The 27,018-nt window shown below is 40.1% G+C and overlaps 46 non-coding genes across 46 annotated transcripts; all 46 read left to right on the top strand.

Moving 5' to 3' along the window:
• Nucleotides 1–4,664: 4,664 nt before the first annotated feature.
• LOC138598829 (U4 spliceosomal RNA) lies at nt 4,665–4,805 on the top strand. Its single transcript, XR_011308700.1, has one exon. It is a non-coding gene; the product is annotated as a U4 spliceosomal RNA (small nuclear RNA).
• A 341-nt stretch (nt 4,806–5,146) lies between these two features.
• LOC138598836 (U4 spliceosomal RNA) lies at nt 5,147–5,287 on the top strand. The gene has a single exon (XR_011308706.1). It is a non-coding gene; the product is annotated as a U4 spliceosomal RNA (small nuclear RNA).
• Nucleotides 5,288–5,548: 261 nt separating this feature from the next.
• LOC138598814 (U4 spliceosomal RNA) lies at nt 5,549–5,689 on the top strand. The gene has a single exon (XR_011308685.1). It is a non-coding gene; the product is annotated as a U4 spliceosomal RNA (small nuclear RNA).
• A 341-nt stretch (nt 5,690–6,030) lies between these two features.
• On the top strand, nt 6,031–6,171 carry LOC138598794 (U4 spliceosomal RNA). The gene has a single exon (XR_011308666.1). It is a non-coding gene; the product is annotated as a U4 spliceosomal RNA (small nuclear RNA).
• Nucleotides 6,172–6,510: 339 nt separating this feature from the next.
• On the top strand, nt 6,511–6,651 carry LOC138598827 (U4 spliceosomal RNA). The gene has a single exon (XR_011308698.1). It is a non-coding gene; the product is annotated as a U4 spliceosomal RNA (small nuclear RNA).
• A 1,786-nt stretch (nt 6,652–8,437) lies between these two features.
• Nucleotides 8,438–8,578, top strand: LOC138598805 (U4 spliceosomal RNA). The gene has a single exon (XR_011308677.1). It is a non-coding gene; the product is annotated as a U4 spliceosomal RNA (small nuclear RNA).
• A 264-nt stretch (nt 8,579–8,842) lies between these two features.
• LOC138598817 (U4 spliceosomal RNA) lies at nt 8,843–8,983 on the top strand. The gene has a single exon (XR_011308688.1). It is a non-coding gene; the product is annotated as a U4 spliceosomal RNA (small nuclear RNA).
• A 341-nt stretch (nt 8,984–9,324) lies between these two features.
• Nucleotides 9,325–9,465, top strand: LOC138598804 (U4 spliceosomal RNA). The gene has a single exon (XR_011308676.1). It is a non-coding gene; the product is annotated as a U4 spliceosomal RNA (small nuclear RNA).
• Nucleotides 9,466–9,729: 264 nt separating this feature from the next.
• LOC138598832 (U4 spliceosomal RNA) lies at nt 9,730–9,870 on the top strand. The gene has a single exon (XR_011308703.1). It is a non-coding gene; the product is annotated as a U4 spliceosomal RNA (small nuclear RNA).
• Nucleotides 9,871–10,211: 341 nt separating this feature from the next.
• LOC138598803 (U4 spliceosomal RNA) lies at nt 10,212–10,352 on the top strand. The gene has a single exon (XR_011308675.1). It is a non-coding gene; the product is annotated as a U4 spliceosomal RNA (small nuclear RNA).
• Nucleotides 10,353–10,616: 264 nt separating this feature from the next.
• On the top strand, nt 10,617–10,757 carry LOC138598806 (U4 spliceosomal RNA). Its single transcript, XR_011308678.1, has one exon. It is a non-coding gene; the product is annotated as a U4 spliceosomal RNA (small nuclear RNA).
• Nucleotides 10,758–11,098: 341 nt separating this feature from the next.
• Nucleotides 11,099–11,239, top strand: LOC138598816 (U4 spliceosomal RNA). Its single transcript, XR_011308687.1, has one exon. It is a non-coding gene; the product is annotated as a U4 spliceosomal RNA (small nuclear RNA).
• A 264-nt stretch (nt 11,240–11,503) lies between these two features.
• On the top strand, nt 11,504–11,644 carry LOC138598815 (U4 spliceosomal RNA). Its single transcript, XR_011308686.1, has one exon. It is a non-coding gene; the product is annotated as a U4 spliceosomal RNA (small nuclear RNA).
• A 341-nt stretch (nt 11,645–11,985) lies between these two features.
• Nucleotides 11,986–12,126, top strand: LOC138598801 (U4 spliceosomal RNA). Its single transcript, XR_011308673.1, has one exon. It is a non-coding gene; the product is annotated as a U4 spliceosomal RNA (small nuclear RNA).
• Nucleotides 12,127–12,467: 341 nt separating this feature from the next.
• On the top strand, nt 12,468–12,608 carry LOC138598793 (U4 spliceosomal RNA). Its single transcript, XR_011308665.1, has one exon. It is a non-coding gene; the product is annotated as a U4 spliceosomal RNA (small nuclear RNA).
• An 814-nt stretch (nt 12,609–13,422) lies between these two features.
• Nucleotides 13,423–13,563, top strand: LOC138598802 (U4 spliceosomal RNA). Its single transcript, XR_011308674.1, has one exon. It is a non-coding gene; the product is annotated as a U4 spliceosomal RNA (small nuclear RNA).
• Nucleotides 13,564–13,902: 339 nt separating this feature from the next.
• Nucleotides 13,903–14,043, top strand: LOC138598820 (U4 spliceosomal RNA). The gene has a single exon (XR_011308691.1). It is a non-coding gene; the product is annotated as a U4 spliceosomal RNA (small nuclear RNA).
• Nucleotides 14,044–14,304: 261 nt separating this feature from the next.
• Nucleotides 14,305–14,445, top strand: LOC138598819 (U4 spliceosomal RNA). The gene has a single exon (XR_011308690.1). It is a non-coding gene; the product is annotated as a U4 spliceosomal RNA (small nuclear RNA).
• A 339-nt stretch (nt 14,446–14,784) lies between these two features.
• On the top strand, nt 14,785–14,925 carry LOC138598800 (U4 spliceosomal RNA). The gene has a single exon (XR_011308672.1). It is a non-coding gene; the product is annotated as a U4 spliceosomal RNA (small nuclear RNA).
• Nucleotides 14,926–15,189: 264 nt separating this feature from the next.
• On the top strand, nt 15,190–15,330 carry LOC138598809 (U4 spliceosomal RNA). Its single transcript, XR_011308680.1, has one exon. It is a non-coding gene; the product is annotated as a U4 spliceosomal RNA (small nuclear RNA).
• Nucleotides 15,331–15,591: 261 nt separating this feature from the next.
• LOC138598813 (U4 spliceosomal RNA) lies at nt 15,592–15,732 on the top strand. The gene has a single exon (XR_011308684.1). It is a non-coding gene; the product is annotated as a U4 spliceosomal RNA (small nuclear RNA).
• A 339-nt stretch (nt 15,733–16,071) lies between these two features.
• On the top strand, nt 16,072–16,212 carry LOC138598799 (U4 spliceosomal RNA). The gene has a single exon (XR_011308671.1). It is a non-coding gene; the product is annotated as a U4 spliceosomal RNA (small nuclear RNA).
• Nucleotides 16,213–16,476: 264 nt separating this feature from the next.
• On the top strand, nt 16,477–16,617 carry LOC138598826 (U4 spliceosomal RNA). The gene has a single exon (XR_011308697.1). It is a non-coding gene; the product is annotated as a U4 spliceosomal RNA (small nuclear RNA).
• Nucleotides 16,618–16,956: 339 nt separating this feature from the next.
• Nucleotides 16,957–17,097, top strand: LOC138598798 (U4 spliceosomal RNA). Its single transcript, XR_011308670.1, has one exon. It is a non-coding gene; the product is annotated as a U4 spliceosomal RNA (small nuclear RNA).
• A 261-nt stretch (nt 17,098–17,358) lies between these two features.
• LOC138598839 (U4 spliceosomal RNA) lies at nt 17,359–17,499 on the top strand. Its single transcript, XR_011308709.1, has one exon. It is a non-coding gene; the product is annotated as a U4 spliceosomal RNA (small nuclear RNA).
• Nucleotides 17,500–17,763: 264 nt separating this feature from the next.
• LOC138598797 (U4 spliceosomal RNA) lies at nt 17,764–17,904 on the top strand. Its single transcript, XR_011308669.1, has one exon. It is a non-coding gene; the product is annotated as a U4 spliceosomal RNA (small nuclear RNA).
• Nucleotides 17,905–18,168: 264 nt separating this feature from the next.
• LOC138598824 (U4 spliceosomal RNA) lies at nt 18,169–18,309 on the top strand. The gene has a single exon (XR_011308695.1). It is a non-coding gene; the product is annotated as a U4 spliceosomal RNA (small nuclear RNA).
• A 339-nt stretch (nt 18,310–18,648) lies between these two features.
• LOC138598812 (U4 spliceosomal RNA) lies at nt 18,649–18,789 on the top strand. The gene has a single exon (XR_011308683.1). It is a non-coding gene; the product is annotated as a U4 spliceosomal RNA (small nuclear RNA).
• Nucleotides 18,790–19,128: 339 nt separating this feature from the next.
• LOC138598833 (U4 spliceosomal RNA) lies at nt 19,129–19,269 on the top strand. The gene has a single exon (XR_011308704.1). It is a non-coding gene; the product is annotated as a U4 spliceosomal RNA (small nuclear RNA).
• A 264-nt stretch (nt 19,270–19,533) lies between these two features.
• On the top strand, nt 19,534–19,674 carry LOC138598807 (U4 spliceosomal RNA). The gene has a single exon (XR_011308679.1). It is a non-coding gene; the product is annotated as a U4 spliceosomal RNA (small nuclear RNA).
• A 339-nt stretch (nt 19,675–20,013) lies between these two features.
• LOC138598796 (U4 spliceosomal RNA) lies at nt 20,014–20,154 on the top strand. The gene has a single exon (XR_011308668.1). It is a non-coding gene; the product is annotated as a U4 spliceosomal RNA (small nuclear RNA).
• Nucleotides 20,155–20,493: 339 nt separating this feature from the next.
• Nucleotides 20,494–20,634, top strand: LOC138598838 (U4 spliceosomal RNA). Its single transcript, XR_011308708.1, has one exon. It is a non-coding gene; the product is annotated as a U4 spliceosomal RNA (small nuclear RNA).
• Nucleotides 20,635–20,898: 264 nt separating this feature from the next.
• Nucleotides 20,899–21,039, top strand: LOC138598811 (U4 spliceosomal RNA). Its single transcript, XR_011308682.1, has one exon. It is a non-coding gene; the product is annotated as a U4 spliceosomal RNA (small nuclear RNA).
• Nucleotides 21,040–21,378: 339 nt separating this feature from the next.
• On the top strand, nt 21,379–21,519 carry LOC138598823 (U4 spliceosomal RNA). The gene has a single exon (XR_011308694.1). It is a non-coding gene; the product is annotated as a U4 spliceosomal RNA (small nuclear RNA).
• Nucleotides 21,520–21,783: 264 nt separating this feature from the next.
• On the top strand, nt 21,784–21,924 carry LOC138598792 (U4 spliceosomal RNA). The gene has a single exon (XR_011308664.1). It is a non-coding gene; the product is annotated as a U4 spliceosomal RNA (small nuclear RNA).
• A 339-nt stretch (nt 21,925–22,263) lies between these two features.
• Nucleotides 22,264–22,404, top strand: LOC138598822 (U4 spliceosomal RNA). The gene has a single exon (XR_011308693.1). It is a non-coding gene; the product is annotated as a U4 spliceosomal RNA (small nuclear RNA).
• A 264-nt stretch (nt 22,405–22,668) lies between these two features.
• On the top strand, nt 22,669–22,809 carry LOC138598831 (U4 spliceosomal RNA). The gene has a single exon (XR_011308702.1). It is a non-coding gene; the product is annotated as a U4 spliceosomal RNA (small nuclear RNA).
• Nucleotides 22,810–23,073: 264 nt separating this feature from the next.
• Nucleotides 23,074–23,214, top strand: LOC138598837 (U4 spliceosomal RNA). The gene has a single exon (XR_011308707.1). It is a non-coding gene; the product is annotated as a U4 spliceosomal RNA (small nuclear RNA).
• A 339-nt stretch (nt 23,215–23,553) lies between these two features.
• Nucleotides 23,554–23,694, top strand: LOC138598830 (U4 spliceosomal RNA). Its single transcript, XR_011308701.1, has one exon. It is a non-coding gene; the product is annotated as a U4 spliceosomal RNA (small nuclear RNA).
• A 264-nt stretch (nt 23,695–23,958) lies between these two features.
• On the top strand, nt 23,959–24,099 carry LOC138598825 (U4 spliceosomal RNA). Its single transcript, XR_011308696.1, has one exon. It is a non-coding gene; the product is annotated as a U4 spliceosomal RNA (small nuclear RNA).
• A 339-nt stretch (nt 24,100–24,438) lies between these two features.
• Nucleotides 24,439–24,579, top strand: LOC138598821 (U4 spliceosomal RNA). The gene has a single exon (XR_011308692.1). It is a non-coding gene; the product is annotated as a U4 spliceosomal RNA (small nuclear RNA).
• A 264-nt stretch (nt 24,580–24,843) lies between these two features.
• Nucleotides 24,844–24,984, top strand: LOC138598810 (U4 spliceosomal RNA). Its single transcript, XR_011308681.1, has one exon. It is a non-coding gene; the product is annotated as a U4 spliceosomal RNA (small nuclear RNA).
• Nucleotides 24,985–25,323: 339 nt separating this feature from the next.
• On the top strand, nt 25,324–25,464 carry LOC138598828 (U4 spliceosomal RNA). Its single transcript, XR_011308699.1, has one exon. It is a non-coding gene; the product is annotated as a U4 spliceosomal RNA (small nuclear RNA).
• Nucleotides 25,465–25,728: 264 nt separating this feature from the next.
• On the top strand, nt 25,729–25,869 carry LOC138598795 (U4 spliceosomal RNA). The gene has a single exon (XR_011308667.1). It is a non-coding gene; the product is annotated as a U4 spliceosomal RNA (small nuclear RNA).
• Nucleotides 25,870–26,208: 339 nt separating this feature from the next.
• On the top strand, nt 26,209–26,349 carry LOC138598818 (U4 spliceosomal RNA). Its single transcript, XR_011308689.1, has one exon. It is a non-coding gene; the product is annotated as a U4 spliceosomal RNA (small nuclear RNA).
• Nucleotides 26,350–26,688: 339 nt separating this feature from the next.
• Nucleotides 26,689–26,829, top strand: LOC138598835 (U4 spliceosomal RNA). The gene has a single exon (XR_011308705.1). It is a non-coding gene; the product is annotated as a U4 spliceosomal RNA (small nuclear RNA).
• Nucleotides 26,830–27,018: the final 189 nt, after the last annotated feature.

Genomic DNA, 27,018 nt, shown 5'->3' with positions numbered 1-27,018 from the left:
TTTTTTCTACACCACGTGACGCAAATTCGTAGAGGAAGTTAAATTTTTTCAACTCAGGCGAATTTGCGTCAACTCGCTTCATCGCATTGGCTTTGTATTGAATCTCGCAGCAGATTCGCATCTATTCACATCTGGTTTGAATGCCCAGTTGGTATCTCATACAGAACACAAGGAACCCTTTAGCGGCTGTTTACTTTTGTTTTGTATGGTAGTCAAACCCTAGTTTCCTGGGTAAAAAGCCTGTGTTATAAAGTTTGAGTTTATTAACAAAAAGGGAGAGGACCCAGATGCACACTATGTAGATTTCTTCCAAAAGGCAGAATAAAAGGCTTACTTTGTTACTGAGTCCAGGTAAATCAAAATCCAAAAGGAAACTACAAGGTCCAACAAACAGTCCAACTAAACAGGTGAAAAACCCAGGAGGAACCTTGAGGAAAATCCAGACAGGTTACAAGGATAGAAAAGTTTGACGAGGATCAACAGAAGTCCAGGAATACACTGAAAACACTGGTTCAGTCACACAAGGAAGAAGGTTGCATGGTATGACGAAGATTTGATGAAATTGCTGGCAAACAATCACTAAAGTGGGAAAAGAAGCAAAAGAAGGAAGTAAATCAACTCGAAAGTGATAACAGTGACAAAGTAAAACAGAAAATGAAAATTCAACAACCCAAAGCAAATGAAATACACAACTTAACAAGAATAATTCACCACATGCCTTGTTTTTAGCTCTTAACATTTACCATTATTTTGCCGATCTTTTGCGACCACAATCTTCCCACGTGCCGAACGGCTTGTGAAGTTTCTCTGACCATCTACTGTAGCGTTACTATCAATTAAAACTGCGGGCCTTCCAAGTTGAATACATCTGTTTTCTATGCAAAGAGAATTTCAGTCATTATTTCAGTCATAAGTTGAAGCTACAGAAGGAGAATGTACTGAAATGTACTAGATGCTGGATAGCTGTTTATATTCTGACAGACTTTTTTAAACACTGGATGGAGAAAACATATGTTTGTCTGCCCCTTCACTTTTACGGCCATTCCACATAAGTAGGGCAACAGGAAGAGACACAGCATTTTTCAAAAGGCTGTTTGGAACACACACACACACACACACACACACACTTAAGGCCAGAAGTAATGTTTTTGATTCTGTCGCTGAAAAATGTGAAATGATGCATCTCACTGTGTGCATTTTCTAGGCCAGGACTGTATGCCAGATTCACAGCGCGTCCCGCCATGAAGAGGGAACAAATGTATCTTGGCACTTACTTCCTGGCTGCAGCAGAACAAGTCTTCTAGCTGTCGCGTTGTTTCTGCTCCACGACGAAAAAAGTATTTTTGTCGAGCATGGAGTGACACAGTCTGTTTTGTGTTTTGTTTGTGTGTGCTGGTGTAAGTATGTGAAAGAAGGGAAGAAGAAAAGAATTGCCTGTTGGTTGAAGTAGTTGTTCTTCTAAGCCTGTTTATAATAAGACATGTTCAAAAAGTTTCTATTAACTTGATTCTCTTATAATTTGACATTCCCAGTGAGAGTTGACACATGGAGCATATAAAAGTGTTAACTTTTCAGGAAGTTCCACATAGTTACAACTTTATACAGGGGGGTTTGAAAGGTTGTCTTCAGTCCAAAGATGGTAAAACTTTCTGAAACTGTGCCCTGAAAATCTCCAACTGTTACACAAGCTTGCCAGTATTCACGACAATTAAGGCTACATTTTTTTTATGTTCTCTGATTAATTGGTTTAGTTGATGCCAGGATGTTTACAGTTTACATCTGCACAGTAAAATAACTTTATTTTGGAGCCTTTTTATTACTGTTCTTGTTTGGTTTTCTTTATGCTTTAGAAAACAATAATCTAGATCAATGTACACATGATTACTATTTTTGTCAATGCATATGCTGTGTTCGAAATGCCATATTGTACTAGCAGTACGTACTGATTTGGCCCAAATGTAGTATGCAGTATGCAAACAAAAGCAAAATGTGCAGTATGCCAAAAATACCGGATATCGGATATACGGATGTCGTACTGATTCAGAGAAAATCTCCAGTATGCATCGGACCAGTCCACCTCTCCTACTGTATCCCACAATGCAAAGCGTTGGAACGTCACAGCGGCAGTTGAAATAACGGACAGCAGCAGCATTCCAGCAGAAGGGGGCGCGATAGCTAAAGAAGCGGCGGTTATTGTTTACTTCGGCCTGACGTAGCATACTGCAAAATGAATTTGAAAAGCTCCTCCATACTACAGACTCCCGCTGAATGCAGTATGTAGTATATAGCATGTAGTATATAGTATGTAGTATGTAGAACGGCAAATGACTGAAGCCATTTTAGAAGCTCACAGTGGACCAACAGCTCGCTAAGATATTTATTGCTTTTTCCTATCATTTGTCAACAATCTCTAAGTCTGAACGTACAACAATCACTGTGAGAGGAAGGAGGGATTATTTGACCCTCAATCTTACAGATTACATTTTAAATCCTCTTGTATATTTTTAATATATTTTTTATTCATACATCAAAAGATGAGTTTGTTTTTCTTTAATCCTTAATAGTTGACTTTGTTGAGATGTAGGGCTTTAACAGCAGCAGCCAAAAACACCAGCATGTGTGGAGAAATAGTGTGTGGAAAGGTAGAGGAGGTGCTGAGAGAGGGCCAGATCTGCCAGCTGACAGCTTCCATTAAAGACAGACTGAGCTGCAGATTGGGGTTAACTGGTGCAGATCAAGCTGATATGGCATGCCAGCAGCTGCTTTCTCATTCACTGCCTGCTCTGTGCAGCACTGCTTAACGAGGATCTTTATTGTTAGAATATGAGACTGTGAATGTCTAAAAAGAGAAACAGTTCTAACTCTGTTGTTACCATTCTATGTATACCTGTGTATCTGCTATAACAAAAAGTTAAGCTACAGGTACTTTGTCCAAAACATTGGTGGTCGTATAGTACACTGTGTTTTTATTCAAATGTATAAGTAAAACAATAGAGAAGTAAAACCTTGGCCGTGCAAAGCCAGTGTTTAATTTGTCCCTTCTGGACTACCATAGAAGAGTGTAACATGGTGGAATACACTAATTAATATACACTATATATATATATATTATACACTAATTAAAGCATACTAATGAATATTATTTTCCATTTCTGCTAATAGATCTCACAGGTTACATAACTGTGATGCTGCTTTCACATGAATGACATCTAACACTTTCCAGAATTTAGCTCCTGTCACTTTGCCAGAGACCAAGGTTTCAGTACGGCAACAACAGACAACAGTGTTTTTTTTAATTTTGTGTTACGTAGATCAGGGAGTTCTTCTTCCATACCCCCCCTGCTTACATGTGTCACCACGGAGGCAGCGGAATAGTGGAATGGAGGTGCGTAAAGGTCTCTACAGCAGTAGAAACAGAAGAAGGTACAACAATGTAAAGGTTTATGTGAAAAATCTGTCAGCACTTATACAATCATGTGATGTGCCAACCTTTTCACCTCTTACTTTTGCTGTATATTTTAAAAAATATATATTTTTTCTTTTTGAACTTATCTTCCCCACCAATTTTCTGGAATTCTTATGTGCAAATTGATTCATTGATGTGAGTTTGACATGCTGTAGTTCTACTGTAGTACTATATCCACTCAGTTATTCTTATTCAGAACATACAGTTGTTTTGGTGATTTACTATCAGTTAAACTATTGAACCAGTTCTGCAAAAGTTAAATGTTACACAGTGAAGTTCTGTTACATTAAGACTGAACCTTTGATGGGCAAATTAGAGTGGTGTGTGAGAGTCATTACTCTTTCATTTCTATTTCTGCAGATTGCAATTGTCTCACCTGTTTCTGTGATCCACATTTCAGTGCCTTAGATAGATGTTTGAACTCTAAAGAGGAGTGAATGGGAAGTAAAAATTGATATCAAAATTTGCAAAAAGGAACTTATAACTTTAGACAATTGTGCAATTGTTGTACACTCAGAAACATTGGCTGTGGTAATCAACGATTAACAGATTTGTAAACTTAACCCAGTTTCATATATAATTCCTTAGCATGCAGCAAAACTATTTCAAGATTCACTGCCTTGGAATAATGTTCTGCTGCTTTGAGTGAAATATAAGTGCAAATGGTAAAAATGTGCTTGTGCCAAATGCGGAGAAGAAAGCTCTGTCGCTCTGTTGGAAAATATGTTTCAAAATGAAACCCTACTGCAGTGGAGCTCAGCAATACCTCTTTAAAACAGACCTCTGACATCCATGTACGAGTTGTTTCTCTTTTTTTAAACTGAACCACTGGGAGTATAGGATGGAAAGTTTGGCTCCTATTTTCATGTTTACATAAAAATGTGATTCAGGATTTCTAGATTACCATATGAACGTAATTCAAGTGAAAATGGTTAAAGTTTTTTTTGTCAAAATGCCACCAAAAAAAGAACTAAAGCTTTGAACTGGCTTATTACAAAGATCTCTATTCAAGAATTATGACATTCAAAAGTCTACTATTTCTGTGTAGCATACTGCTGCTACGGACTATTACTTGGAATGCATCTCAGATCACATGTTGTTCTGGAACTACAGTTTATCCAGTAAGGTTTGACTAAATGAACCATGCGTGCCGTGAGCGTTGCTCCAGGTCAGTTCCTAAGTCAAGGTTGTCATGGGCATCCTTGTGCAGAGGCAATTTCATAGTCTATGAAGTTCTACTGAGATGTGATTATTGCTGGTTGAAAACTTAACCCAATACCCCGCCTGGATGACTTGAAATATAGTCAGCTGTGGCAATTTTTGTTAGTCTTTAAGGAGACTTTACTGTTTGTACCAATGTCAAAACCTGAACCGTTCAGTACTGTAAAATAGGTTTAGTTGAAGGCTGGCTTACATGAGTTTAAGCTTACAAAACGTTGCTTAATATTTGTTACCCTGGTTAATATAAACATTATCACAAATTAAATTATCTGAACAGCATTTGATGTCAACATCCAGCTACGACTACCATAAAATGCAAAGGGTGGGGTTTGTAGTGGAGCAGCCAATCAAGTGGCATTGTTCTGAAACTACAGTTTATCCAGCAAGGTTTGACAAAATTAACCACGTGTGTAGTGAGCGTTGCTCCAGGTCAGTTCCTAAGTCAAGGTTGTCATGGGCATCCTTGCGCAGAGGCAATTTCATAGTCTATGAAGTTCTACTGAGACGTCATTATTGCTGGTTGAAAACTTAACCCAATACCCCGCCTGGATGACTTGAAATATAGTCAGCTGTGGCAATTTTTGTTAGTCTCTAAGGAGACTTTGTGTGTACCAATGTCAAAACCTAAACCGTTCAGTAGTCTGGAATAGATTATTATCAGAAATAAAATTATTTTCACAGTCTTTGATGTCAACATCCAGCTACGACTACCATACAATGCAAAGGGTGGGGTTTGTAGTGGAGCAGCCAATCACGTGGCATTGTTCTGAAACTAGTTTATCCAGTAAGGTTTGACAAAATGAACCATGTGTGCAGTGAGCGTTGCTCCAGGTCAGTTCCTAAGTCAAGGTTGTCAAGGGCATCCTTGTGCAGAGGCAATTTCATAGTCTATGAAGTTTTACTGAGACGTGATTATTGCTGGTTGAAAACTTAACCCAATACCCCGCCTGGATGACTTGAAATATAGTCAGCTGTGGCAATTTTTGTTAGTCTCTCATGAGACTTTACTGTTTGTACCAATGTCAAAACCTGAACCGTTCAGTAGTCTAGAATAGATTTAGATGAAGGCTGTCTTACATGAGCTTGAGCTTACCAAACTTTGCTTAATATTTGTTACCCTGGTTAATCTAAACATTATCACAAATTAAATGATTTTAACAGTCTTTGATGTCAACATCCAGCTACGACTATCATACAATGCAAAGGGTGGGGTTTGTAGTGGAGCAGCCAATCACGTGGCATTGTTCCGAAACTACAGTTTATCCAGTAAGGTTTGACAAAATGAACCACGTGTGCAGTGAGCGTTGCTCCAGGTCAGTTCCTAAGTCAAGGTTGTCATGGGCATCCTTGCGCAGAGGCAATTTCATAGTCTATGAAGTTCTACTGAGACGTGATTATTGCTGGTTGAAAACTTAACCCAATACCCCGCCTGGATGACTTGAAATATAGTCAGCTGTGGCAATTTTTGTTAGTCTCTAAGGAGACTTTATTGTGTGTACCAACGTCAAAACCTGAACCGTTCAGTAGTCTAGAATAGATTTAGATGAAGGCTGTCTTACATGAGCTTGAGCTTACCAAACTTTGCTTAATATTTGTTACCCTGGTTAATCTGAACATTATCACAAATTAAATGATTTTAACAGTCTTTGATGTCAACATCCAGCTACGACAACCATGAAATGCAAAGGGTGGGGTTTGTAGTGGAGCAGCCAATCACGTGGCATTGTTCCGAAACTAGTTTATCCAGTAAGGTTTGACAAAATGAACCATGTGTGCAGTGAGCGTTGCTCCAGGTCAGTTCCTAAGTCAAGGTTGTCATGGGCATCCTTGTGCAGAGGCAATTTCATAGTCTATGAAGTTCTACTGAGACGTGATTGTTGCTGGTTGAAAACTTAACCCAATACCCCGCCTGGATGACTTGAAATATAGTCAGCTGTGGCAATTTTTGCTAGTCTCTCAGGAGACTTTACTGTTTGTACCAGTCAAAACCTGAACCGTTCAGTAGTCTAGAATAGATTTAGATGAAGGCTGTCTTACTAGAGATGTCAACTCTCGTTCACTTCAGTGACCCGGATCTTCGAATCTCGTTCAGCTGAACGATTCGTTCATTACATTCGTTCACCAGGTCGTTCAGCGACATTTCCGGTTTACCCGTAACTCACTCACTCTCACTCGTTCACGAACAATACGGCTCCCATTGCATTACTGGTCTACTTGGCCCAACTTGCCCATTACAAAACCTTCTGACATTATAATTTCTAAATAAATGTGAAGTAGAGATGTCAACTCTCGTTCACTTCAGTGACCCGGATCTTCGGATCTCGTTCAGCTGAACGATTCGTTCATTACATTCGTTCACCAGGTCGTTCAGTGACATTTCCGGTTTACCCGTAACTCACTCTCACTCGTTCACGAACAATACGGCTCCCATTGCATTACTGGTCTTCTTGTTCAATCATCACAAAATAACAGTTACTTGTCCCAACTATATTAAAAAGAAAATATTATATTTATATAAAAATAAACATTCATGTGTTATCTCATCTTGCTGTTGTGTCAGTTTATTTTTGAGCTGTTGTAATATCGTTTCTAGTATTGTACTTTACTTTATTTCTTTATTTCAGACACATACGTCCATATCTGTACAAAACACAATACATAAAATAAAATACGAAGACTACAACTTCATTGTGCGATCAGTTCATCATAGTTTATAACGCAGCGCGGGGAGAACACAGACGTTTAATAACGTGGACCTGTGTTCAGATCTGTCTGTCAACAGAGACTGCAGTCCGCTGTGTACTACATATATTTTACACAGAGCTGTAGATGATCAGGCTTTATGATCAAACTTTTATATCTCGTCATCACTTCAGTCCGCGATGACCCGCTCCCCCCCTCCCTCTGTGCAGATGCTCTCTCCCTCTCAGCGCTGCGAGTCTGCATCACCGTTTTTATGATATGTTGTTTTTAAAGTTTAACGGAGGTGAATGAGGCTCCTTATATATTCACAGGGCCTGATGATGTAATATATTTAATCAGAGTCTGAGTCTGTGAATTGACTTGTATGTACAGATGCACCTAATCAGGTCGCTTCGTTCAGTGAACGAGAGAGAGAGAGAGAGAGAGAGAGAGAGAGAGAGAGAGAGAGAGACATTCGGTCAAGCGATACGTTCAGTCACTGTCACTCGTTCATGAACGATGATACGTTCAGTCGTTCTCCTAACCAATGATGGTGATTTGATACATTAGATGTGATACAAACAGCCCTCCTCTGAAACGCAATTGGCTCGTGCTAACATCAATCAGTCTGGTTTCCTAAAAGAAGAAGTGGGGAGCCAAGTGAACGAAAGGAACGACTTTGATGCTTGAAAGTGAACGGATCATTCCGTTCACTGAAAAGATTCGTTCTTTTTGAACGAATCGTTCAGGACCGAAACATCTCTAATAGTCAGCCGTGGCAATTTTTGTTAGTCTCTAAGGAGACTTTATTGTGTGTACCAATGTCAAAACCTGAACCGTTCAGTAGTCTGGAATAGATTATTATCACAAATAAAATTATTTTCACAGTCTTTGATGTCAACATCCAGCTACGACTACCATACAATGCAAAGGGTGGGGTTTGTAGTGGAGCAGCCAATCATGTGGCATTGTTCCGACACTAGTTTATCCAGTAAGGTTTGACAAAATGAACCATGTGTGCAGTGAGCGTTGCTCCAGGTCAGTTCCTAAGTCAAGGTTGTCATGGGCATCCTTGTGCAGAGGCAATTTCATAGTCTATGAAGTTCTACTGAGACGTGATTATTGCTGGTTGAAAACTTAACCCAATACCCCGCCTGGATGACTTGAAATATAGTCAGCTGTGGCAATTTTTGTTAGTCTCTAAGGAGACTTTATCGTGTGTACCAATTTCAAAACCTGAACCGTTCAGTAGTCTGGAATAGATTATTATCACAAATAAAATGATTTTAACAGTCTTTGATGTCAACATCCAGCTACGACAACCATAAAATGCAAAGGGTGGGGTTTGTAGTGGAGCAGCCAATCACGTAGCATTGTTCCGAAACTAGTTTATCCAGTAAGGTTTGACAAAATGAACCATGTGTGCAGTGAGCGTTGCTCCAGGTCAGTTCCTAAGTCAAGGTTGTCATGGGCATCCTTGTGCAGAGGCAATTTCATAGTCTATGAAGTTCTACTGAGACGTGATTATTGCTGGTTGAAAACTTAACCCAATACCCCGCCTGGATGACTTGAAATATAGTCAGCTGTGGCAATTTTTGTTAGTCTCTCAGGAGACTTTACTGTTTGTACCAATGTCAAAACCTGAACCGTTCAGTAGTCTAGAATAGATTTAGATGAAGGCTGTCTTACATGAGCTTGAGCTTACCAAACTTTGCTTAATATTTGTTACCCTGGTTAATATAAACATTATCACAAATTAAATTATTTTAACAGTCTTTGATGTCAACATCCAGCTACGACTACCATACAATGCAAAGGGTGGGGTTTGTAGTGGAGCAGCCAATCACGTGGCATTGTTCCGAAACTACAGTTTATCCAGTAAGGTTTGACAAAATGAACCACTGGTGTAGTGAGCGTTGCTCCAGGTCGGTTCCTAAGTCAAGGTTGTCATGGGCATCCTTGTGCAGAGGCAATTTCATAGTCTATGAAGTTCTACTGAGACGTGATTATTGCTGGTTGAAAACTTAACCCAATACCCCGCCTGGATGACTTGAAATATAGTCAGCTGTGGCAATTTTTGTTAGTCTCTAAGGAGACTTTATCGTGTGTACCAATGTCAAAACCTGAACCGTTCAGTAGTCTGGAATAGATTATTATCACAAATAAAATGATTTTAACAGTCTTTGATGTCAACATCCAGCTACGACAACCATAAAATGCAAAGGGTGGGGTTTGTAGTGGAGCAGCCAATCATGTAGCATTGTTCCGAAACTAGTTTATCCAGTAAGGTTTGACAAAATGAACCATGTGTGCAGTGAGCGTTGCTCCAGGTCAGTTCCTAAGTCAAGGTTGTCATGGGCATCCTTGTGCAGAGGCAATTTCATAGTCTATGAAGTTCTACTGAGACGTAATTATTGCTGGTTGAAAACTTAACCCAATACCCCGCCTGGATGACTTGAAATATAGTCAGCTGTGGCAATTTTTGTTAGTCTCTCAAGAGACTTTACTGTTTGTACCAATGTCAAAACCTGAACCGTTCAGTAGTCTAGAATAGATTTAGATGAAGGCTGTCTTACATGAGCTTGAGCTTACCAAACTTTGCTTAATATTTGTTACCCTGGTTAATATAAACATTATCACAAATTAAATTATTTTAACAGTCTTTGATGTCAACATCCAGCTACGACTACCATACAATGCAAAGGGTGGGGTTTGTAGTGGAGCAGCCAATCACGTGGCATTGTTCCGAAACTACAGTTTATCCAGTAAGGTTTGACAAAATGAACCACTGGTGTAGTGAGCGTTGCTCCAGGTCGGTTCCTAAGTCAAGGTTGTCATGGGCATCCTTGTGCAGAGGCAATTTCATAGTCTATGAAGTTCTACTGAGACGTGATTATTGCTGGTTGAAAACTTAACCCAATACCCCGCCTGGATGACTTGAAATATAGTCAGCTGTGGCAATTTTTGTTAGTCTCTAAGGAGACTTTATCGTGTGTACCAATGTCAAAACCTGAACCGTTCAGTAGTCTGGAATAGATTATTATCACAAATAAAATGATTTTAACAGTCTTTGATGTCAACATCCAGCTACGACAACCATAAAATGCAAAGGGTGGGGTTTGTAGTGGAGCAGCCAATCATGTAGCATTGTTCCGAAACTAGTTTATCCAGTAAGGTTTGACAAAATGAACCATGTGTGCAGTGAGCGTTGCTCCAGGTCAGTTCCTAAGTCAAGGTTGTCATGGGCATCCTTGTGCAGAGGCAATTTCATAGTCTATGAAGTTCTACTGAGACGTGATTATTGCTGGTTGAAAACTTAACCCAATACCCCGCCTGGATGACTTGAAATATAGTCAGCTGTGGCAATTTTTGTTAGTCTCTCAAGAGACTTTACTGTTTGTACCAATGTCAAAACCTGAACCGTTCAGTAGTCTAGAATAGATTTAGATGAAGGCTGTCTTACATGAGCTTGAGCTTACCAAACTTTGCTTAATATTTGTTACCCTGGTTAATATAAACATTATCACAAATTAAATTATTTTAACAGTCTTTGATGTCAACATCCAGCTACGACTACCATACAATGCAAAGGGTGGGGTTTGTAGTGGAGCAGCCAATCACGTGGCATTGTTCCGAAACTACAGTTTATCCAGTAAGGTTTGACAAAATGAACCACTGGTGTAGTGAGCGTTGCTCCAGGTCGGTTCCTAAGTCAAGGTTGTCATGGGCATCCTTGTGCAGAGGCAATTTCATAGTCTATGAAGTTCTACTGAGACGTGATTATTGCTGGTTGAAAACTTAACCCAATACCCCGCCTGGATGACTTGAAATATAGTCAGCTGTGGCAATTTTTGTTAGTCTCTCAGGAGACTTTATCGTGTGTACCAATTTCAAAACCTGAACCGTTCAGTAGTCTGGAATAGATTATTATCACAAATAAAATGATTTTAACAGTCTTTGATGTCAACATCCAGCTACGACAACCATAAAATGCAAAGGGTGGGGTTTGTAGTGGAGCAGCCAATCATGTAGCATTGTTCCGAAACTAGTTTATCCAGTAAGGTTTGACAAAATGAACCATGTGTGCAGTGAGCGTTGCTCCAGGTCAGTTCCTAAGTCAAGGTTGTCATGGGCATCCTTGTGCAGAGGCAATTTCATAGTCTATGAAGTTCTACTGAGACGTGATTATTGCTGGTTGAAAACTTAACCCAATACCCCGCCTGGATGACTTGAAATATAGTCAGCTGTGGCAATTTTTGTTAGTCTCTCAGGAGACTTTAGTGTTTGTACCAATGTCAAAACCTGAACCGTTCAGTAGTCTAGAATAGATTTAGATGAAGGCTGTCTTACATGAGCTTGAGCTTACCAAACTTTGCTTAATATTTGTTACCCTGGTTAATATAAACATTATCACAAATTAAATTATTTTAACAGTCTTTGATGTCAACATCCAGCTACGACTACCATACAATGCAAAGGGTGGGGTTTGTAGTGGAGCAGCCAATCACGTGGCATTGTTCCGAAACTACAGTTTATCCAGTAAGGTTTGACAAAATGAACCACTGGTGTAGTGAGCGTTGCTCCAGGTCCGTTCCTAAGTCAAGGTTGTCATGGGCATCCTTGTGCAGAGGCAATTTCATAGTCTATGAAGTTCTACTGAGACGTGATTATTGCTGGTTGAAAACTTAACCCAATACCCCGCCTGGATGACTTGAAATATAGTCAGCTGTGGCAATTTTTGTTAGTCTCTAAGGAGACTTTACTGTTTGTACCAATGTCAAAACCTGAACCGTTCAGTAGTCTAGAATAGATTTAGATGAAGGCTGTCTTACATGAGCTTGAGCTTACCAAACTTTGCTTAATATTTGTTACCCTGGTTAATATAAACATTATCACAAATTAAATTATTTTGACAGTCTTTGATGTCAACATCCAGCTACGACTATCATACAATGCAAAGGGTGTGGTTTGTAGTGGAGCAGCCAATCACGTGGCATTGTTCCGAAACTACAGTTTATCCAGTAAGGTTTGACAAAATGAACCACTGGTGTAGTGAGCGTTGCTCCAGGTCGGTTCCTAAGTCAAGGTTGTCATGGGCATCCTTGCGCAGAGGCAATTTCATAGTCTATGAAGTTCTACTGAGACGTGATTATTGCTGGTTGAAAACTTAACCCAATACCCCGCCTGGATGACTTGAAATATAGTCAGCTGTGGCAATTTTTGTTAGTCTCTAAGGAGATTTTATTGTGTGTTAGAGATGTCAACTCTCATTCACTTCAGTGACCCGGATCTTCGGATCTCGTTCAGCTGAACGATTCGTTCATTACATTCGTTCACCAGGTCGTTCAGTGACATTTCTGGTTTACCCGTAACTCACTCACTCTCACTCGTTCATGAACGATACGGCTCCCATTGCATTACTGGTCTTCTTGTTCAATCATCACAATATAACAGTTACTTCGCCCAACTATATTAAAAAGAAAATATAATATTTCTATAAAAATAAACATTCATGTGTTATCTCATCTTGCTTTTGTGTCAGTTTATTTTTGAGCTGTTGTAATATCGTTTCTAGTATTGTACTTTACTTTATTTCTTTATTTCAGACACATAAGTCCATATCTGTACTCGTGCTAACATCAATCAGTCTGGTTTTCTAAAAGAAGTGGGGAGCCGCGAGAGGAGCCAAGTGAACGAAAGGAACGAATTTGATGCATGAAAGTGAACGGATCATTCCGTTCACTGAAAAGATTTGTTCTTTTTGAACGAATCGTTCAGGACCGAAACATCTCTATTGTGTGTACCAATGTCAAAACCTGAACCGTTCAGTAGTCTGGAATAGATTATTATCACAAATAAAATTATTTTAACAGTCTTTGATGTCAACATCCAGCTACGACTACCATACAATGCAAAGGGTGGGGTTTGTAGTGGAGCAGCCAATCACGTGGCATTGTTCCGAAACTAGTTTATCCAGTAAGGTTTGACAAAATGAACCACGTGTCCAGTGAGCGTTGCTCCAGGTCAGTTCCTAAGTCAAGGTTGTCATGGGCATCCTTGTGCAGAGGCAATTTCATAGTCTATGAAGTTCTACTGAGACGTGATTATTGCTGGTTGAAAACTTAACCCAATACCCCGCCTGGATGACTTGAAATATAGTCAGCCGTGGCAATTTTTGTTAGTCTCTCAGGAGACTTTACTGTTTGTACCAAAGTCAAAATCTGAACCGTTCAGTAGTCTAGAATAGATTTAGATAAAGGCTGTCTTACATGAGCTTGAGCTTACCAAACTTTGCTTAATATTTGTTACCCTGGTTAATCTAAACATTATCACAAATTAAATGATTTTAACAGTCTTTGATGTCAACATCCAGCTACGACAACCATAAAATGCAAAGGGTGGGGTTTGTAGTGGAGCAGCCAATCACGTGGCATTGTTCCGAAACTAGTTTATCCAGTAAGGTTTGACAAAATGAACCATGTGTGCAATGAGCGTTGCTCCAGGTCAGTTCCTAAGTCAAGGTTGTCATGGGCATCCTTGTGCAGAGGCAATTTCATAGTCTATGAAGTTCTACTGAGACGTGATTATTGCTGGTTGAAAACTTAACCCAATACCCCGCCTGGATGACTTGAAATATAGTCAGCTGTGGCAATTTTTGTTAGTCTCTAAGGAGGCTTTATTGTGTGTACCAATGTCAAAACCTGAACCGTTCAGTAGTCTGGAATAGAATATCACAAATAAAATTATTTTCACAGTCTTTGATGTCAACATCCAGCTACGACTACCATACAATGCAAAGGGTGGGGTTTGTAGTGGAGCAGCCAATCACGTGGCATTGTTCCGAAACTAGTTTATCCAGTAAGGTTTGACAAAATGAACCATGTGTGCAGTGAGCGTTGCTCCAGGTCAGTTCCTAAGTCAAGGTTGTCATGGGCATCCTTGTGCAGAGGCAATTTCATAGTCTATGAAGTTCTACTGAGACGTGATTATTGCTGGTTGAAAACTTAACCCAATACCCCGCCTGGATGACTTGAAATATAGTCAGCTGCGGCAATTTTTGTTAGTCTCTCAGGAGACTTTACTGTTTGTACCAATGTCAAAACCTGAACCGTTCAGTAGTCTAGAATAGATTTAGATGAAGGCTGTCTTACATGAGCTTGAGCTTACCAAACTTTGCTAAATATTTGTTACCCTGGTTAATATAAACATTATCACAAATTAAATTATTTTAACAGTCTTTGATGTCAACATCCAGCTACGACTACCATACAATGCAAAGGGTGGGGTTTGTAGTGGAGCAACCAATCACGTGGCATTGTTCCGAAACTATTTTATCCAGTAGGGTTTGACAAAATGAACCACGTGTGCAGTGAGCGTTGCTTCAGGTCGGTTCCTAAGTCAAGGTTGTCATGGGCATCCTTGTGCAGAGGCAATTTCATAGTCTATGAAGTTCTACTGAGACGTGATTATTGCTGGTTGAAAACTTAACCCAATACCCCGCCTGGATGACTTGAAATATAGTCAGCTGTGGCAATTTTTGTTAGTCTCTAAGGAGACTTTATCGTGTGTACCAATTTCAAAACCTGAACCGTTCAGTAGTCTGGAATAGATTATTATCACAAATAAAATGATTTTAACAGTCTTTGATGTCAACATCCAGCTACGACAACCATAAAATGCAAAGGGTGGGGTTTGTAGTGGAGCAGCCAATCACGTGGCATTGTTCCGAAACTAGTTTATCCAGTAAGGTTTGACAAAATGAACCACGTGTGCAGTGAGCGTTGCTCCAGGTCAGTTCCTAAGTCAAGGTTGTCATGGGCATCCTTGTGCAGAGGCAATTTCATAGTCTATGAAGTTCTACTGAGACATGATTATTGCTGGTTGAAAACTTAACCCAATACCCCGCCTGGATGACTTGAAATATAGTCAGCTGTGGCAATTTTTGTTAGTCTCTCAGGAGACTTTACTGTTTGTACCAATGTCAAAACCTGAACCGTTCAGTAGTCTAGAATAGATTATCACAATTAAAATTATTTTCACAGTCTTTGATGTCAACATCCAGCTACGACTACCATACAATGCAAAGGGTGGGGTTTGTAGTGGAGCAGCCAATCACGTGGCATTGTTCCGACACTAGTTTATCCAGTAAGGTTTGACAAAATGAACCATGTGTGCAGTGAGCGTTGCTCCAGGTCAGTTCCTAAGTCAAGGTTGTCATGGGCATCCTTGTGCAGAGGCAATTTCATAGTCTATGAAGTTCTACTGAGACGTGATTATTGCTGGTTGAAAACTTAACCCAATACCCCGCCTGGATGACTTGAAATATAGTCAGCTGTGGCAATTTTTGTTAGTCTCTCAGGAGACTTTACTGTTTGTACCAATGTCAAAACCTGAACCGTTCAGTAGTCTAGAATAGATTTAGATGAAGGCTGTCTTACATGAGCTTGAGCTTACCAAACTTTGCTAAATATTTGTTACCCTGGTTAATATAAACATTATCACAAATTAAATTATTTTAACAGTCTTTGATGTCAACATCCAGCTACGACTACCATACAATGCAAAGGGTGGGGTTTGTAGTGGAGCAACCAATCACGTGGCATTGTTCCGAAACTATTTTATCCAGTAGGGTTTGACAAAATGAACCACGTGTGCAGTGAGCGTTGCTTCAGGTCGGTTCCTAAGTCAACGTTGTCATGGGCATCCTTGTGCAGAGGCAATTTCATAGTCTATGAAGTTCTACTGAGACGTGATTATTGCTGGTTGAAAACTTAACCCAATACCCCGCCTGGATGACTTGAAATATAGTCAGCTGTGGCAATTTTTGTTAGTCTCTAAGGAGACTTTATCGTGTGTACCAATGTCAAAACCTGAACCGTTCAGTAGTCTGGAATAGATTATTATCACAAATAAAATGATTTTAACAGTCTTTGATGTCAACATCCAGCTACGACAACCATAAAATGCAAAGGGTGGGGTTTGTAGTGGAGCAGCCAATCACGTGGCATTGTTCCGAAACTAGTTTATCCAGTAAGGTTTGACAAAATGAACCACGTGTGCAGTGAGCGTTGCTCCAGGTCAGTTCCTAAGTCAAGGTTGTCATGGGCATCCTTGTGCAGAGGCAATTTCATAGTCTATGAAGTTCTACTGAGACGTGATTGTTGCTGGTTGAAAACTTAACCCAATACCCCGCCTGGATGACTTGAAATATAGTCAGCTGTGGCAATTTTTGTTAGTCTCTCAGGAGACTTTACTGTTTGTACCAATGTCAAAACCTGAACCGTTCAGTAGTCTAGAATAGATTTAGATGAAGGCTGTCTTACATGAGCTTGAGTTTACCGAACTTTGCTTAATATTTGTTACCCTGGTTAATCTAAACATTATCACAAATAAAATTATTTTAACAGTCTTTGATGTCAACATCCAGCTACGACAACCATAAAATGCAAAGGGTGGGGTTTGTAGTGGAGCAGCCAATCACGTGGCATTGTTCCGAAACTAGTTTATCCAGTAAGGTTTGACAAAATGAACCATGTGTGCAGTGAGCGTTGCTCCAGGTCAGTTCCTAAGTCAAGGTTGTCATGGGCATCCTTGTGCAGAGGCAATTTCATAGTCTATGAAGTTCTACTGAGACGTGATTATTGCTGGTTGAAAACTTAACCCAATACCCCGCCTGGATGACTTGAAATATAGTCAGCTGTGGCAATTTTTGTTAGTCTCTAAGGAGACTTTATTGTGTGTACCAATGTCAAAACCTGAACCGTTCAGTAGTCTGCAATAGATTATCACAATTAAAATTATTTTCACAGTCTTTGATGTCAACATCCAGCTACGACTACCATACAATGCAAAGGGTGGGGTTTGTAGTGGAGCAGCCAATCACGTGGCATTGTTCCGACACTAGTTTATCCAGTAAGGTTTGACAAAATGAACCATGTGTGCAGTGAGCGTTGCTCCAGGTCAGTTCCTAAGTCAAGGTTGTCATGGGCATCCTTGTGCAGAGGCAATTTCATAGTCTATGAAGTTCTACTGAGATGTGATTATTGCTGGTTGAAAACTTAACCCAATACCCCGCCTGGATGACTTGAAATATAGTCAGCTGTGGCAATTTTTGTTAGTCTCTCAGGAAACTTTACTGTTTGTACCAATGTCAAAACCTGAACCGTTCAGTAGTCTAGAATAGATTATTATCACAAATAAAATTATTTTAACAGTCTTTGATGTCAACATCCAGCTACGACAACCATAAAATGCAAAGGGTGGGGTTTGTAGTGGAGCAGCCAATCACGTGGCATTGTTCCGAAACTAGTTTATCCAGTAAGGTTTGACAAAATGAACCATGTGTGCAGTGAGCGTTGCTCCAGGTCAGTTCCTAAGTCAAGGTTGTCATGGGCATCCTTGTGCAGAGGCAATTTCATAGTCTATGAAGTTCTACTGAGACGTGATTATTGCTGGTTGAAAACTTAACCCAATACCCCGCCTGGATGACTTGAAATATAGTCAGCTGTGGCAATTTTTGTTAGTCTCTAAGGAGACTTTATTGTGTGTACCAATGTCAAAACCTGAACCGTTCAGTAGTCTGGAATAGATTATTATCACAAATAAAATGATTTTAACAGTCTTTGATGTCAACATCCAGCTACGACAACCATAAAATGCAAAGGGTGGGGTTTGTAGTGGAGCAGCCAATCACGTGGCATTGTTCCGAAACTAGTTTATCCAGTAAGGTTTGACAAAATGAACCACGTGTGCAGTGAGCGTTGCTCCAGGTCAGTTCCTAAGTCAAGGTTGTCATGGGCATCCTTGTGCAGAGGCAATTTCATAGTCTATGAAGTTCTACTGAGACGTGATTGTTGCTGGTTGAAAACTTAACCCAATACCCCGCCTGGATGACTTGAAATATAGTCAGCTGTGGCAATTTTTGTTAGTCTCTCAGGAGACTTTACTGTTTGTACCAATGTCAAAACCTGAACCGTTCAGTAGTCTAGAATAGATTTAGATGAAGGCTGTCTTACATGAGCTTGAGTTTACCGAACTTTGCTTAATATTTGTTACCCTGGTTAATCTAAACATTATCACAAATAAAATTATTTTAACAGTCTTTGATGTCAACATCCAGCTACGACAACCATAAAATGCAAAGGGTGGGGTTTGTAGTGGAGCAGCCAATCACGTGGCATTGTTCCGAAACTAGTTTATCCAGTAAGGTTTGACAAAATGAACCATGTGTGCAGTGAGCGTTGCTCCAGGTCAGTTCCTAAGTCAAGGTTGTCATGGGCATCCTTGTGCAGAGGCAATTTCATAGTCTATGAAGTTCTACTGAGACGTGATTATTGCTGGTTGAAAACTTAACCCAATACCCCGCCTGGATGACTTGAAATATAGTCAGCTGTGGCAATTTTTGTTAGTCTCTCAGGAGACTTTACTGTTTGTACCAATGTCAAAACCTGAACCGTTCAGTAGTCTAGAATAGATTTAGATGAAGGCTGTCTTACATGAGCTTGAGCTTACCAAACTTTGCTTAATATTTGTTACCCTGGTTAATCTAAACATTATCACAAATTAAATGATTTTAACAGTCTTTGATGTCAACATCCAGCTATGACAACCATAAAATGCAAAGGGTGGGGTTTGTAGTGGAGCAGCCAATCACGTGGCATTGTTCCGAAACTAGTTTATCCAGTAAGGTTTGACAAAATGAACCATGTGTGCAGTGAGCGTTGCTCCAGGTCAGTTCCTAAGTCAAGGTTGTCATGGGCATCCTTGTGCAGAGGCAATTTCATAGTCTATGAAGTTCTACTGAGACGTTATTATTGCTGGTTGAAAACTTAACCCAATACCCCGCCTGGATGACTTGAAATATAGTCAGCTGTGGCAATTTTTGTTAGTCTCTAAGGAGACTTTATTGTGTGTACCAATGTCTAAACCTGAACCGTTCAGTAGTCTGGAATAGATTATTATCACAAATAAAATTATTTTTACAGTCTTTGATGTCAACATCCAGCTACGACTACCATACAATGCAAAGGGTGGGGTTTGTAGTGGAGCAGCCAATCACGTGGCATTGTTCCGACACTAGTTTATCCAGTAAGGTTTGACAAAATGAACCATGTGTGCAGTGAGCGTTGCTCCAGGTCAGTTCCTAAGTCAAGGTTGTCATGGGCATCCTTGTGCAGAGGCAATTTCATAGTCTATGAAGTTCTACTGAGACATGATTATTGCTGGTTGAAAACTTAACCCAATACCCCGCCTGGATGACTTGAAATATAGTCAGCTGTGGCAATTTTTGTTAGTCTCTCAGGAGACTTTACTGTTTGTACCAATGTCAAAACCTGAACCGTTCAGTAGTCTAGAATAGATTTAGATGAAGGCTGTCTTACATGAGCTTGAGCTTACCAAACTTTGCTTAATATTTGTTACCCTGGTTAATCTAAACATTATCACAAATTAAATTATTTTAACAGTCTTTGATGTCAACATCCAGCTACGACAACCATAAAATGCAAAGGGTGGGGTTTGTAGTGGAGCAGCCAATCACGTGGCATTGTTCCGAAACTAGTTTATCCAGTAAGGTTTGACAAAATGAACCACGTGTGCAGTGAGCGTTGCTCCAGGTCAGTTCCTAAGTCAAGGTTGTCATGGGCATCCTTGTGCAGAGGCAATTTCATAGTCTATGAAGTTCTACTGAGACGTGATTATTGCTGGTTGAAAACTTAACCCAATACCCCGCCTGGATGACTTGAAATATAGTCAGCTGTGGCAATTTTTGTTAGTCTCTAAGGAGACTTTACTGTTTGTACCAATGTCAAAACCTGAACCGTTCAGTAGTCTAGAATAGATTTAGATGAAGGCTGTCTTACATGAGCTTGAGCTTACCAAACTTTGCTAAATATTTGTTACCCTGGTTAATCTAAACATTATCACAAATTAAATTATTTTAACAGTCTTTGATGTCAACATCCAGCTACGACTACCATACAATGCAAAGGGTGGGGTTTGTAGTGGAGCAACCAATCACGTGGCATTGTTCCGAAACTAGTTTATCCAGTAGGGTTTGACAAAATGAACCACGTGTGCAGTGAGCGTTGCTTCAGGTCGGTTCCTAAGTCAAGGTTGTCATGGGCATCCTTGTGCAGAGGCAATTTCATAGTCTATGAAGTTCTACTGAGACGTGATAATTGCTGGTTGAAAACTTAACCCAATACCCCGCATGGATGACTTGAAATATAGTCAGCTGTGGCAATTTTTGTTAGTCTCTAAGGAGACTTTATTGTGTGTACCAATGTCAAAACCTGAACCGTTCAGTAGTCTGGAATAGATTATTATCACAAATAAAATTATTTTCACAGTCTTTGATGTCAACATCCAGCTACGACTACCATACAATGCAAAGGGTGGGGTTTGTAGTGGAGCAGCCAATCACGTGGCATTGTTCCGACACTAGTTTATCCAGTAAGGTTTGACAAAATGAACCATGTGTGCAGTGAGCGTTGCTCCAGGTCAGTTCCTAAGTCAAGGTTGTCATGGGCATCCTTGTGCAGAGGCAATTTCATAGTCTATGAAGTTCTACTGAGACGTGATTATTGCTGGTTGAAAACTTAACCCAATACCCCGCCTGGATGACTTGAAATATAGTCAGCTGTGGCAATTTTTGTTAGTCTCTCAGGAGACTTTACTGTTCGTACCAATGTCAAAACCTGAACGGTTCAGTAGTCTAGAATAGATTTAGATGAAGGCTGTCTTACATGAGCTTGAGCTTACCAAACTTTGCTAAATATTTGTTACCCTGGTTAATATCAACATTATCACAAATTAAATTATTTTAACAGTCTTTGATGTCAACATCCAGCTACGACTACCATACAATGCAAAGGGTGGGGTTTGTAGTGGAGCAACCAATCACGTGGCATTGTTCCGAAACTAGTTTATCCAGTAGGGTTTGACAAAATGAACCACGTGTGCAGTGAGCGTTGCTTCAGGTCGGTTCCTAAGTCAAGGTTGTCATGGGCATCCTTGTGCAGAGGCAATTTCATAGTCTATGAAGTTCTACTGAGACGTGATTATTGCTGGTTGAAAACTTAACCCAATACCCCGCCTGGATGTCTTGAAATATAGTCAGCTGTGGCAATTTTTGTTAGTCTCTAAGGAGACTTTATCGTGTGTACCAATGTCAAAACCTGAACCGTTCAGTAGTCTGGAATAGATTATTATCACAAATAAAATTATTTTCACAGTCTTTGATGTCAACATCCAGCTACGACAACCATACAATGCAAAGGGTGGGGTTTGTAGTGGAGCAGCCAATCACGTGGCATTGTTCCGAAACTAGTTTATCCAGTAAGGTTTGACAAAATGAACCACGTGTGCAGTGAGCGTTGCTCCAGGTCAGTTCCTAAGTCAAGGTTGTCATGGGCATCCTTGCGCAGAGGCAATTTCATAGTCTATGAAGTTCTACTGAGACGTGATTATTGCTGGTTGAAAACTTAACCCAATACCCCGCCTGGATGACTTGAAATATAGTCAGCTGTGGCAATTTTTGTTAGTCTCTAAGGAGATTTTATTGTGTGTACCAATGTCAAAACCTGAACCGTTCAGTAGTCTAGAATAGATTTAGATGAAGGCTGTCTTACATGAGCTTGAGCTTACCAAACTTTGCTAAATATTTGTTACCCTGGTTAATATAAACATTATTACAAATTAAATTATTTTAACAGTCTTTGATGTCAACATCCAGCTACGACTACCATACAATGCAAAGGGTGGGGTTTGTAGTGGAGCAACCAATCACGTGGAATTGTTCCGAAACTAGTTTATCCAGTAGGGTTTGACAAAATGAACCACGTGTGCAGTGAGCGTTGCTTCAGGTCGGTTCCTAAGTCAAGGTTGTCATGGGCATTCTTGTGCAGAGGCAATTTCATAGTCTATGAAGTTCTACTGAGACGTGATTATTGCTGGTTGAAAACTTAACCCAATACCCCGCCTGGATGACTTGAAATATAGTCAGCTGTGGCAATTTTTGTTAGTCTCTAAGGAGACTTTATCGTGTGTACCAATGTCAAAACCTGAACCGTTCAGTAGTCTGGAATAGATTATTATCACAAATAAAATTATTTTAACAGTCTTTGATGTCAACATCCAGCTACGACTACCATAAAATGCAAAGCGTGGGGTTTGTAGTGGAGCAGCCAATCACGTGGCATTGTTCCGAAACTAGTTTATCCAGTAAGGTTTGACAAAATGAACCACGTGTGCAGTGAGCATTGCTCCAGGTCAGTTCCTAAGTCAAGGTTGTCATGGGCATCCTTGCGCAGAGGCAATTTCATAGTCTATGAAGTTCTACTGAGACGTGATTATTGCTGGTTGAAAACTTAACCCAATACCCCGCCTGGATGACTTGAAATATATTCAGCTGTGGCAATTTTTGTTAGTCTCTAAGGAGACTTTATTGTGTGTACCAATGTCAAAACCTGAACCGTTCAGTAGTCTGGAATAGATTATTATCACAAATAAAATTATTTTCACAGTCTTTGATGTCAACATCCAGCTACGACAACCATACAATGCAAAGGGTGGGGTTTGTAGTGGAGCAGCCAATCACGTGGCATTGTTCCGAAACTAGTTTATCCAGTAAGGTTTGACAAAATGAACCACGTGTGCAGTGAGCGTTGCTCCAGGTCAGTTCCTAAGTCAAGGTTGTCATGGGCATCCTTGCGCAGAGGCAATTTCATAGTCTATGAAGTTCTACTGAGACGTGATTATTGCTGGTTGAAAACTTAACCCAATACCCCGCCTGGATGACTTGAAATATAGTCAGCTGTGGCAATTTTTGTTAGTCTCTAAGGAGACTTTATTGTGTGTACCAATGTCAAAACCTGAACCGTTCAGTAGTCTAGAATAGATTTAGATGAAGGCTGTCTTACATGAGCTTGAGCTTACCAAACTTTGCTAAATATTTGTTACCCTGGTTAATATAAACATTATTACAAATTAAATTATTTTAACAGTCTTTGATGTCAACATCCAGCTACGACTACCATACAATGCAAAGGGTGGGGTTTGTAGTGGAGCAACCAATCACGTGGAATTGTTCCGAAACTAGTTTATCCAGTAGGGTTTGACAAAATGAACCACGTGTGCAGTGAGCATTGCTCCAGGTCAGTTCCTAAGTCAAGGTTGTCATGGGCATCCTTGCGCAGAGGCAATTTCATAGTCTATGAAGTTCTACTGAGACGTGATTATTGCTGGTTGAAAACTTAACCCAATAACCCGCCTGGATGACTTGAAATATATTCAGCTGTGGCAATTTTTGTTAGTCTCTAAGGAGACTTTATTGTGTGTACCAATGTCAAAACCTGAACCGTTCAGTAGTCTGGAATAGATTATTATCACAAATAAAATTATTTTCACAGTCTTTGATGTCAACATCCAGCTACGACAACCATACAATGCAAAGGGTGGGGTTTGTAGTGGAGCAGCCAATCACGTGGCATTGTTCCGAAACTAGTTTATCCAGTAAGGTTTGACAAAATGAACCACGTGTGCAGTGAGCGTTGCTCCAGGTCAGTTCCTAAGTCAAGGTTGTCATGGGCATCCTTGCGCAGAGGCAATTTCATAGTCTATGAAGTTCTACTGAGACGTGATTATTGCTGGTTGAAAACTTAACCCAATACCCCGCCTGGATGACTTGAAATATAGTCAGCTGTGGCAATTTTTGTTAGTCTCTAAGGAGACTTTATTGTGTGTACCAATGTCAAAACCTGAACCGTTCAGTAGTCTAGAATAGATTTAGATGAAGGCTGTCTTACATGAGCTTGAGCTTACCAAACTTTGCTAAATATTTGTTACCCTGGTTAATATAAACATTATTACAAATTAAATTATTTTAACAGTCTTTGATGTCAACATCCAGCTACGACTACCATACAATGCAAAGGGTGGGGTTTGTAGTGGAGCAACCAATCACGTGGAATTGTTCCGAAACTAGTTTATCCAGTAGGGTTTGACAAAATGAACCACGTGTGCAGTGAGCGTTGCTTCAGGTCGGTTCCTAAGTCAAGGTTGTCATGGGCATTCTTGTGCAGAGGCAATTTCATAGTCTATGAAGTTCTACTGAGACGTGATTATTGCTGGTTGAAAACTTAACCCAATACCCCGCCTGGATGACTTGAAATATAGTCAGCTGTGGCAATTTTTGTTAGTCTCTAAGGAGACTTTATCGTGTGTACCAATGTCAAAACCTGAACCGTTCAGTAGTCTGGAATAGATTATTATCACAAATAAAATTATTTTAACAGTCTTTGATGTCAACATCCAGCTACGACTACCATAAAATGCAAAGCGTGGGGTTTGTAGTGGAGCAGCCAATCACGTGGCATTGTTCCGAAACTAGTTTATCCAGTAAGGTTTGACAAAATGAACCACGTGTGCAGTGAGCATTGCTCCAGGTCAGTTCCTAAGTCAAGGTTGTCATGGGCATCCTTGCGCAGAGGCAATTTCATAGTCTATGAAGTTCTACTGAGACGTGATTATTGCTGGTTGAAAACTTAACCCAATACCCCGCCTGGATGACTTGAAATATAGTCAGCTGTGGCAATTTTTGTTAGTCTCTCAGGAGAGTTTACTGTTTGTACCAATGTCAAAACCTGAACCGTTCAGTAGTCTAGAATAGATTTAGATAAAGGCTGTCTTACATGAGCTTGAGCTTACCAAACTTTGCTAAATATTTGTTACCCTGGTTAATCTAAACATTATCACAAATTAAATAATTTTCACAGTCTTTGATGTCAACATCCAGCTACGACTACCATACAATGCAAAGGGTGGGGTTTGTAGTGGAGCAACCAATCACGTGGCATTGTTCCGAAACTAGTTTATCCAGTAGGGTTTGACAAAATGAACCACGTGTGCAGTGAGCGTTGCTTCAGGTCGGTTCCTAAGTCAACGTTGTCATGGGCATCCTTGTGCAGAGGCAATTTCATAGTCTATGAAGTTCTACTGAGACGTGTTTATTGCTGGTTGAAAACTTAACCCAATACCCCGCCTGGATGACTTGAAATATAGTCAGCTGTGGCAATTTTTGTTAGTCTCTAAGGAGACTTTATCGTGTGTACCAATGTCAAAACCTGAACCGTTCAGTAGTCTGGAATAGATTATTATCACAAATAAAATTATTTTCACAGTCTTTGATGTCAACATCCAGCTACGACTACCATACAATGCAAAGGGGGGGGTTTGTAGTGGAGCAGCCAATCACGTGGCATTGTTCCGAAACTAGTTTATCCAGTAAGGTTTGACAAAATGAACCATGCGTGCCGTGAGCGTTGCTCCAGGTCAGTTCCTAAGTCAAGGTTGTCATGGGCATCCTTGTGCAGAGGCAATTTCATAGTCTATGAAGTTCTACTGAGACGTGATTATTGCTGGTTGAAAACTTAACCCAATACCCCGCCTGGATGACTTGAAATATAGTCAGCTGTGGCAATTTTTGTTAGTCTCTAAGGAGACTTTATTGTTTGTACCAATGTCAAAACCTGAACCGTTCAGTAGTCTGGAATAGATTTAGATGAAGGCTGTCTTACATGAGCTTAAGCTTACCAAACATTGCTTAATATTTGTTACCCTGGTTAATCTAAACAGTATCACAAATAAAATTATCAGAACAGCATTTGATGTCGACATCCAGCTACGACTACCATAAAATGCAAAGGGTGGGGTTTGTAGTGGAGCAGCCAATCATGTGGCATTGTTGTGAAACTAGTTTATCCAGTAAGGTTTGACAAAATTAACCACTGGTGTAGTGAGCGTTGCTCCAGGTCAGTTCCTAAGTCAAGGTTGTCATGGGCATCCTTGTGCAGAGGCAATTTCATAGTCTATGAAGTTCTACTGAGACGTGATTATTGCTGGTTGAAAACTTAACCCAATACCCCGCCTGGATGACTTGAAATATAGTCAGCTGTGGCAATTTTTGCTAGTCTCTCAGGAGACTTTACTGTTTGAACCAATGTCAAAACCTGAACCGTTCAGTAGTCTAGAATAGATTTAGATGAAGGCTGTCTTACATGAGCTTGAGCTTACCAAACTTTGCTAAATATTTGTTACCCTGGTTAATATAAACATTATCACAAATTAAATTATTTTAACAGTCTTTGATGTCAACATCCAGCTACGACTACCATACAATGCAAAGGGTGGGGTTTGTAGTGGAGCAACCAATCACGTGGCATTGTTCCGAAACTAGTTTATCCAGTAGGGTTTGACAAAATGAACCACGTGTGCAGTGAGCGTTGCTTCAGGTCAGTTCCTAAGTCAAGGTTGTCATGGGCATCCTAGTGCAGAGGCAATTTCATAGTCTATGAAGTTCTACTGAGACGTGTTTATTGCTGGTTGAAAACTTAACCCAATACCCCGCCTGGATGACTTGAAATATAGTCAGCTGTGGCAATTTTTGTTAGTCTCTAAGGAGACTTTATCGTGTGTACCAATGTCAAAACCTGAACCGTTCAGTAGTCTGGAATAGATTATTATCACAAATAAAATTATTTTCACAGTCTTTGATGTCAACATCCAGCTACGACTACCATACAATGCAAAGGGTGGGGTTTGTAGTGGAGCAGCCAATCACGTGGCATTGTTCCGAAACTAGTTTATCCAGT

The sequence above is a fragment of the Semicossyphus pulcher genome, unplaced genomic scaffold (assembly GCF_022749685.1).
Source record: "Semicossyphus pulcher isolate SPU_LCO1_2020_fin unplaced genomic scaffold, fSemPul1.0.p SCAF_2, whole genome shotgun sequence".
Taxonomy (NCBI): Eukaryota; Metazoa; Chordata; class Actinopteri; order Labriformes; family Labridae; genus Semicossyphus; species Semicossyphus pulcher.
This window is presented reverse-complemented; position numbering and strand designations above follow the sequence as displayed.